This window comes from Nannospalax galili, unplaced genomic scaffold, assembly GCF_000622305.1.
Source record: "Nannospalax galili isolate Female #2095 unplaced genomic scaffold, S.galili_v1.0 scaffold2127, whole genome shotgun sequence".
Classification (NCBI taxonomy): domain Eukaryota; kingdom Metazoa; phylum Chordata; class Mammalia; order Rodentia; family Spalacidae; genus Nannospalax; species Nannospalax galili.
In genome coordinates this window covers 155,674-165,605 of record NW_008356163.1, presented here as the reverse complement: position 1 = coordinate 165,605, position 9,932 = coordinate 155,674, and the positions used below count along the sequence as shown (strand labels likewise).

The following is a 9,932-nucleotide window of genomic DNA, read 5'->3' as shown; positions in this document are numbered from 1 at the left end:
CTGCATATCTTGAGGCAGTGCAGTGGGGAACGCAATCCAATATAATGGCTTGTGCAAGCCTTTAGAGATAAATGGTCATCACCAGTGGAAGTTCTCATGGATATCAGAAGATGGAGGACCATAGAAGAGGGACAGACATTACTTAGAGAACTAGATATACAGAAATCAATATATGATGCCAGTTCACTGGCCAGGTAGTATTGTATTTACCAGAGATTTAAAAAGAACTTGATTCAACAGTGACCTCGAGATTGTCATGGAGTTTTAATGGCTTTGCTGAGTCCCATAGGAGGGCAGGATCTTTGTGAAGTAGGAGAGACACTGGCAGATCTCAGTGACTAAAACCAGCATGTAAAATGTATCTGTAAAATAGTAAGTAACCTAAAAGTAATTAGAAAGAATGAATGAAAGAAGAAAGAAAGAAAAGAAAGAAGAAAAGAAAGAAAGAAAGAAAGAAAGAAAGAAAGAAAGAAAGAAAGAAAGAAAGAAAGAAAAAGAAAGAGAAAGAAAAATAGATTTGGGTTACTCAAAGAAAAATGTGGTGAGATATTTGTGTCTAGCCAAATCCTGTGCTAAGGAGATTCAGGAAGGCTTCATAATGTGAGGATGAGGACCCCTGAATATTAAACAGGGTATAGTTCTCTCCTGGGAAAGGTTATGCTAGAGGGGCAGCAGTTTGCCCAGTCAGGGCCTCCAACCAGCAGTCAGGTGTAATCAATAGAAAGACAGCAGATATGGCTACAGCCAGGAAGTAGACCCAGGGCCTACCTGGCCTAGAGAACCAACAGCTGCGGCAGGAGCAAAGGGGACCCTATTTCTCCTTGGTCCTGTGCAGAGTCAGGGAACTTGAGCCAGCCCAAATGAGATTATCAAGCATAAGAAAATACAAGGAAGGTCCATGTAAAAACCCCCAAGATGTGGAATGCCTTCAAAAAGATAACTAAAGATAGTAAAGAAATAGCTAACTTTATGCCTCTTATACATGCTATTGTACCCAACACAGATCTGTTGAGAAAATATTATTTACAAAATTATATTATTTGTAAATATTACATTATTTTACAAATAGATAACATCTTTCCATGCTGTGTTAGATCTTATCTATGTTTGACTTAGTATATAATGTTAAGCTCTAAATTTTTTACACATGGGAAACCTACTTGAGAGATACCAGGTACACCTGAAGAAACAAAGTCCAGGTATAGCTGTAAAATTCTTGGGAGCTTTATGGTTGGGTAAGGCACAAGTGTTACCCATCAGTATGGTTGGGAAAAGTCTGCAACAGACTGATTCTACAGATGCCAGAGTAAACAACAAATATCTTATAAAAATAAAAACTTGAGTCTCCCCAAACCTGTACAATTGTAAAATGAAAATTCCAGTATAAGGGGTGGGTTGCCCACATGAGCTGTTGATCAGAGAGGCCCTGGAGGTCCTCAAAAGGATAAAGACACTAATGTTGGCTGCACACCAGAAACAGCTGCAAAGAACCTATTGCCAAAGACACTGAATATGACACTCCCAGACATTAGACAGGTCGTGATCATAGTCCAGGAGGTGCTTAGAAGAATCATTATGGGAAGATGGTTCCCACAAGTTCTTCTTTATGAAAGACCCGGTATACTGCACCATCAACATGGTATGTAAGATGTCACTCCTCAGGCAGTAGTGGCGTGGCTAATATATGTATAACAGACAAATTCCTTATTTGGTTTAAGGCCTACTCCTTGGGGAGAAACACACATCTGATAAAACCCAGGCTAACCCCCAAAGGCAGGAGAAGCCATAGGCCCCAGTGGGGAAGCCACTGCAATTTTTTGTTAGATGGATATGATGCATCTCTTATGTTATCATCCAAGCTTTTGTGTTTACACCCATAGGTTAGATTATTGCAACATGCAATGTTTCTTTAGATATTCCTGATTCATTTCATTTGTCTTTGTAGTAAGAGAGATACCACTGAAATGGATCAACAGCCATGTCTTAAAAACAAATCACAGGAAGGCCCAAGAGGTCAGTATTTTGCCACAGTGGAAGATTGTTCTACATCTATCCCCACCTCCAAGGCTCAGGGACTCTTGCAAAAGAGGCTGTCAGAAAGAATGTAAGAGCTGGAGGAATGGGTGGAGTGTTCTCCTCAGCATGGGAAAGCTATGGACAGATGCCTTCTTCTCAAGCTTAGTTTACCCCACCCACTTACTTTGCTTGCCACAGACTTGACTATGTACACTCCATAGGAGGGGAAGGCCAGTGAGAGTCAGTCATGCCCTGCATTCAACCAGCTGGCCTGAGTGTACATGGTGGAGGGATTAAGGTTACGAGGAGAGAAAGAGAGAGAGGGAGAGGGAGAGAGAGAGAGAGAGAGAGAGAGAGAGAGAGAGAGAGAGAGAGAGAGAAACAGAGATAGAGAGAGTCCTTTCCCATCTTAGGCCGCCCCCTGGAGGTTGTAGGGACCTGGACTCATGTAGAAGGAAGCACACATGCATATACTTTTATAAGAAGCCCCTCACCCACTGATTTGTATGGAAGCCCAATAAAGTGGTTCCCCAAGCTGTAATTTGGAGAAATTATACCTTTGTTTGTGTAAGAATGGTGGGACAAGGAAGCCAGAAGTCATGCCTGCCTCTCAGAATTACGCTTTAGCAACAGACCTTAGTAATTACTGTAAACACTCACGTGCATGGAAACACATGTATGTAATGGGAAACACTAAATGGAATAACTTAAGTCAGCAAGATGATGAAATTAATGAGAACTTGTGTTATTTAAGAGCTGTTCACTTTGGTGTTTCTTTAATATAATAAATGGGGAACCCACATTAACATTTTCGTGAGAATTGCTGTTGGGATTTTGTTAAACAGAAACACCTTAGAGGTCCTTTATTCTCCCCTTTAAAATCTAAAGAGAATTTATGACTGCTTATTTGACAGACATTGAAAGAAAAACACAAGTATAAATGAAATAGTAACACAGCAATTTATTTTTTTATTTTTTATTTTTTTAAATTATTTAATAACCACATGATTAGAAGCATTTCGGAAATACCTTTTGTTGAGTGCATCATGAAAATACCAAGCAAATTCATATTCAAAGTTCTAATATTAATAACCAAGCTACTTTAAAAAGGCATAAATATTTATACGAAGAGTAAGATAAAATTTGAAATAATGGAAATATAAAACAGTGCAGAGAGAAGAATAATCTGAAATCCAGAGAAAAAACACTAGAATCTGGGAACATAACAACAAATTTGACTTTTTGGTTTCTCAAATGAATTGTGGTATTTCAAATACTCTATCTTATATTACTAAAAATATACTATATTTCTTGTAGGGATACAACATATGCATACATGGGCATTTGTGGTTAATGGAAAAGTATATAATTAAAATTTCAGCTCAATGGAAGTCAGTATGTTTGTTCTTCTAGAAAATGAGGGAAATTATATGAATACCATTCTTGGATTTTTCCTGAGAACACAGATGCAAAGTCTGAAATTACTTCTTATTTAACCCTTCCCAGAGATGGAGCATGAAGAGATCAAGGCAGAAGACAACGTTTCCATAGTAATCCAATTTGTCCTGCTGGGATCCTCTGAAATTCCTACCATCCAAGTTTTTCTGTCTGGGGTGTTTTCCCTCATTTTTATAATTATCCTAGTTGGAAATTGTCTCATAGTAATAATAACAAGGATTGTACCTGTTTAAAGGAAACCCATGTGTTTTTTCCTGGCAACTTTTTCTTTTCTGGAAATCTATTATGTAACAGTCACTGTCCCTAGGATTCAGGATAGAAACATTTCTTTAATGGCCTGTGCGGTTCTTCCTTATGATCGGAACTACTGAGTCTTTCCTCCAGGCTGTGATGTCCTACGATTGCTAGCTATGTTGCTATCTGCAACCCTCTGCATTATCCTCTGGTCATGAACCCAACAAAGTGCATACAGCTGGCAGTGGGCTCCTGGCTCACTGGCATCCCAATCCAGTGAGGGGAAACCTGCCAGATATTATTCTCTCTGCACTTCTGCAATTCTAACCAAATAGACCACTTCTTCTGTGATATACCCCCCATTCCCAAGCTGGCCTGTGGGGACACATCAGTGCATGAGCTGTGTCTGTCTATGTGGTTGTTATAGCGACTGCCCTTCCTTACATACTGGTGCTTACTTCACAAGCAGAAAGATTGCCACCATCCTGAGGTTGCCAATAGCCCAAGGACAGGCTAAAGCCTTCTCCACATGTTCTTCCCACCTGCTGGTGGTGGTTTTGTTTTATGGATCTGCTACTGTCACATACTTGAGACTCAAACCCACTCATTCTCCAGGTACTGACAAGCTGCTCTCTCTGATCTACACCATTGTAACCCTGTGATATACAGTCTTAGAAACAAGGAGTTGATTGGAGCACTGAGAAAAGTAATCCTTGTAAGATAGAGCCATAGGTTACCTGAGATCGCTTTCATATTCTTGCTGGTTGCTAGCTGTTCTTTTGAAATCGACTTGTCAGTCTAAACACTGCAGTTTTATTAATGAAGCACCTTATGTTCAATTCCCAGGAGTCTCCTTATTCTCATCTGAAACCACATGAGCATAGTTGTCTTTTGTTCAATTTCCTTTTGACTTCAGGTCTTCATATAATTATTCATTGTTTCAAGTACTACTCACTAGATGAACATCCTAGTATGCCTGCAAACTGCTAGGCAATAAATCTTTTTAAAGCAAAAGTAAACAAAATTTAATTTTGTACCATTTCACTGTGAATATATGAATAGAATGAAAAATTGTATGTGCATATCTTAAAATTAGTAGATAATCATTTACTAAATGTTCATACTTCTTTTTTTGAGAATCTTGATTGTGAAATACATAACTTGTAGATACCTGTATTAACAGAAAATGAATGCTTGCTGCATTAGGCAATGAAAGAGCAAATTATCGATTATGATTGCTTGGCCCTACTAAGGACATCTACTAAATCTTCTATTTGGAAACATCACTAACTGTTGAGTTATTTGTTTAAGGGATTTTGTGCCAATGTGGAATGCTTTTCTGGCCATACCAAAAGGAAAGCCAGGTCACACATTTTTTTCTTATTATCTTCCTATGAGATCACACTCTGGTGCAACCCTGCAACAGCCATACTCAATGTTTTGAATATCATTTTGTTTCCTGTATTGTAATCATAGATTATTGTGATGTAAATTAGTTTATTCATTTTGAGCTTCATCCAAATATCTGCTCTCATGCCTTCTCATACTTCCATTCAAACTTTTATTATGTACTTAAATGAGAAATTTTTTGAGTTGTTTTAGAATCGCAATTGACACAGTTATATCTATCAACCTAGACTTTCATGCTTTCAACCTTGTCTGAAGGGACTAAAATTGTTGTAGCTTTGAAAAGATATTTTTGAGGAACATGAACAACAATCAATGTAACCAAACTGTTCCATCTATTGAATACACAATTTCCAAATTAACAACTCATTTGGGGGATGGGTGCTTCACTTTTGGCAATACTGAGAACATTGCTAATTTGTTCAAGCTCCAGTCAACAGGACTCGACCCTTGATCAAAGAAGCAACCCTGTTAAACTCAGTGATTTAAAAAGAAGAAACGACATTAAAAGATAATTCTTAGGAAGAAGAATAGTGTCAACAGGAGTAGGAGGTGTGTAAATCGAATATTGGGAGGGAATATGATCACAGTACATTGAAAATATGCAGAAAATTGTTGACCAAGGATGTTACATTAAAAAGATAAAAAGAATCAAATAATTTCATTACATTTTTTCATTCATTTGAAAAAATTATTCCATTTTGTCACTTTTGAAATTATTGTTACCCACATGTGTATAATTCAGTAGTAGGTACCACCCTGTACATAATAATATTTTCTTCAACAATATATTTGCATCTTTTTCCATTTAATATGAGGCCTTTTATTTATGTATTTTATCCATAAAAATGTTGATTCATATTCATGCCTATTTAGTGTTTTAGGGGTTACTATAATTGACTCATGATATGCGAGAATTAATGGGGTAATGACAGCTGTGAAAACCATGAGGACTGTTGGAAATTCTTGGACTGAAGCCTTGTTTTCTGAACTTTACTAAAGCACGAATAACAATTTCTCGAATGTAGTTCTGTCCAAGAGTTCGGTACATGAATTTTAAATTTTGAGTGAAATTTTGAATATTCTCATTTTCTCACCGAATTCCAAATTTGATACATCTTGTTTATTTTCCAGGTGTGTGTGTGTGTGTGTGTGTGTGTGTGTGTGTGTGTGTGTGTATGTGTAAGCACAATCACATATAGAAATAGGGATTTAATTAATGTTCTGGGTATGCAGATCTAAAAACATTCAACTGAAAATGTTACTCAAATTTTCCATTTCTCTAAACTCATTCATGCTATGAGAACATAATTTTTATCTTGGTACATCTGCTTTATAGTGAAAGGAAAATTTTTGTTTATTTTTAAATAGATGGTACTGGAAACAGTCAATGAATATATGCATGTAAATGCACATACACTCTCACACACAGGCTCCTAAAATCATAGTATACTTAAATTCTAGAATATTTGAAAATAAGTAAGAGTTTAAAAATAGCCTATCCAAGCTATAAATAATGGGAGAAAATAATTTAATTTGGTCAAAACTGAAATAAATGGTTTTGATAATGTCATTTTTAAAAGAATGAAAATTCAACCTAGGAAAATATTTGCAAATTACTAAACTAACAAGAGAAATGTCATGCAAAATACAAAATCTTTTCAAATTCAATGAAGGGAGAATCAACTTGAAAAGTGAAAATTCAAAATAGATGACTACATATCTTAGTCAAAGAGGTATACAGATGGCAGATAATCATACAAAATTTCCTGACATCATTACACATTAAGATTCTGAATAATCTTGAGTGAAATATTGCTTCACATGTATTTTAGTAGCTATAATTAGGAGAAAATAAATCACAAATAGTTTCACTCAATATTGAAGTATAAATATGTAGCCTCTGGGTATTGATAGCTTTAAATGTTTCTACATAATTCCTCTGAAATGTACTTGTTTTGTATCCAAAATTTGCATTTTTATTTGCAAAATTTTCCAATTTTCTTAATTCAAACACCCTCTTCCATTCTATTTTTAACCATTACTGTGCCCGTTTGCTTACATGAGTGTTATTTATTTTCATGTTTGTTACTCTATAATCATTATGAAGTGAGGAATCCCACTCTCTCCTAAGCATGTGATACCTTCACTACCTGGGATTTCAGATTCTGGGGAACTGTGGACTGCTAAAGATAGTATCAGGCTTCTCTGGTCTTCTGAACTTTCTCTGGACTGCTTTAGGGTTTCAGCTAGAAACCGCTCTTTCTAGATTTTCCATTTCCTCATAGTCATTTTGTGACTAATTTCATTTTTTATATTTTATCTATCACTTTTTATTTCATGTGTATGAGTGTGCTGCTTGCATGTATTTAGGTGCACCCTGTGGTGAATGACCATGGAGATCAGAAGAGTGCATTGGATGCCCTGGAACTGGAGTTACAGATGGATTTCTGTATCCTCTGCAAGAGCAGTCAGTGCTCTTAACCACTGAGCCATCTCTCCAGCCCATGAATAATTTTATTTTATGGACCACAAGGATTGGATTCTACAGGATTTTATATACATATACATATCCACAAATATGTATTTAAAATTTATGGATTTCAGAATTTCCCATAGTGTATTTTCATCACATTTGGAGCATCTGTTCATATCCAGCCCCTCAAGGCCAATTTCCAGAAATTTCATGTCCTCCATTATTATTTACCATTTTTTAAAACTTATTTATTTACTTATTATTTATTTATTTATTTAATGTTTATTTTTAAAAGTCTAAAATTTCTAATCTAATTGTCCTAATTGCTCCTGAGTATGGATCCATGACCTGTAATCTTGTCAGAACTAGTGTCACATGGTAAAGAAAACTGACTCTCCCTATTCCTGTATCCATCAGTTTTTAATAGTCTCAGCTTGATTGGGGCTTCCTGCTCGATTCCAACATCCATACTCCTCCTCTGTCTGGCTTAATCTTGCATGAGTTTTCAGCAGGCTATCATAAGGGCTGTGGGTACTTTTGTGCACTTCCACGAAGGTGTCCACACAACACAGATTTTTGTATTCGTGTACCATCCCTGGATCTTACAATCTTTCTTTTGTGGCTTCTACAATTTTTCTGTAACCTTTGGATGAGGAACAAAACGGTGTCCTATTTACACCTGAGCACTTTGAAGTCTCTTCGTTTCTCCACATCGACTGTGGGTTTCTGCGTTAATCACCATCTGCTGGAAGAAAAACCTTCTCTGTTCACTGTTAGTTGTGCTGCAATTGTAATATATTTAAGGATTAGGAAACTAATAATGTGCCATGTGAGTTGGCTTATGGGCGGGAAAGACAGGCAGAAATATGGATGGGAAAGAACAGCAACAGATTGCAGGGTTTAATAGTACGGGGAATGGAAGCCTAGGACAGAAGAGGGATAACTAACCCCAAAGACCTTTCGGAAGAGTCACATGGAATCTGCTTATGGAAGTGTCTTTCCATATAGACCTATACAATATTAAATTATTTTTAAGCTAAGTACACTATAATGGAGTTCTATGGCCTTAATAGACCAGCAAATGAAAAGCCTAATGCCGGGAATGAATTCCCTCTTTTGGAGTTGTTGACCAGAGAGTCTACTCCCAAAAAATATTAACTGTCGTCATTGCAGTTGGTTACTCAGAAAAACTGGATGGTAACATCCTATTGCTAAAGATATTTGCCTATCTGAGTTATAGGTCAAATAAGGAAAAACCAAGATGTCACTGACCTTGAAGTTAAATCTCTGTTGACTAGTTTTCAAAGTACTTGTGGGTGCTCTGCATGCTACTGACAAGGAAAGGTAATTGTTAACCTTGCCAGGCTGTGAACCCTGCAAACTATAGTGGTAACTGCCTTGGTAAAATGTCCTCATGGTGCAGTAAGGTCATGCATATTATGGAAGCAATGAATCACCTTCAAACTAGATATAAGGCCCAATTCACAATAGGGAGTTCATACTTGACACTGCTATCAGTACAAGAATCTTCACTTACAGAAATCAGTCAATAGAGTAAAAACTAGTTTTATCATCAGAAGAAATAACGTTAAATGACTCATAGTGACTTCTTGTTATATCTATAGACGCATACATCTTGCCAGAGAAGGTTCATCTGGTGACTAAATTATGCATAAAAATTGAATATAGAAATTCTCTGTGCTGCTTTCAGTTTGTACACACAGCAATGTATAGTGGATGCTTCTATTACTGCCCACTCTGCATTCATCACCTGGAGGATGACTAGACCTGACTGGACCTTGTGGACATGGAAAGGAAGACTCTGGCCTGAAGTGTTCATATTTGCCTAAAATGTCCTGGAACTCTTGACATCTTTTTTTAATGAAAGAAAAATACATTTTTTCTATATTAAGTATGAGGATGACTTCTACAATATGGATATGCCCTGGACAAATGAATTTTATGTAACTTTACAACCAAAAAGTAAGGTTATTTATAGTGTAGAATATCTCAATGAGCCATGTTCTCCTCTTGTGACCTGGTCATGTGGCCTTAATCCTTCATGACACTTCCTTACCCTGGACTTAAAAATAATATATGACCTATGGTAGTTTGTTAACATAACAAACATTCCCAACAGTAAATACCTCATTGTAAAACATTAGAGAAATTTGTGACATCTATTTATGACCGTTGGTGTGAGTGCTGGTTTGAATCTAGGTATCAAGAAAGGTAAAATTCTCCATTAAGATAAGGGTCAGTGTTTTATTTCTCCAGCTCATATAGGATATATTGCTTTAATAAAAAAAGTGTGGGTCCTTGCTATACAGGAGAGCTCTGA

At 36.6% G+C, this 9,932-nt stretch overlaps 1 pseudogene; it reads left to right on the top strand.

The window, feature by feature from the left end:
- The first annotated feature begins 3,524 nt into the window (after window positions 1-3,524).
- LOC103750919 lies at window positions 3,525-4,432 on the top strand (annotated as a pseudogene).
- Window positions 4,433-9,932: the final 5,500 nt, after the last annotated feature.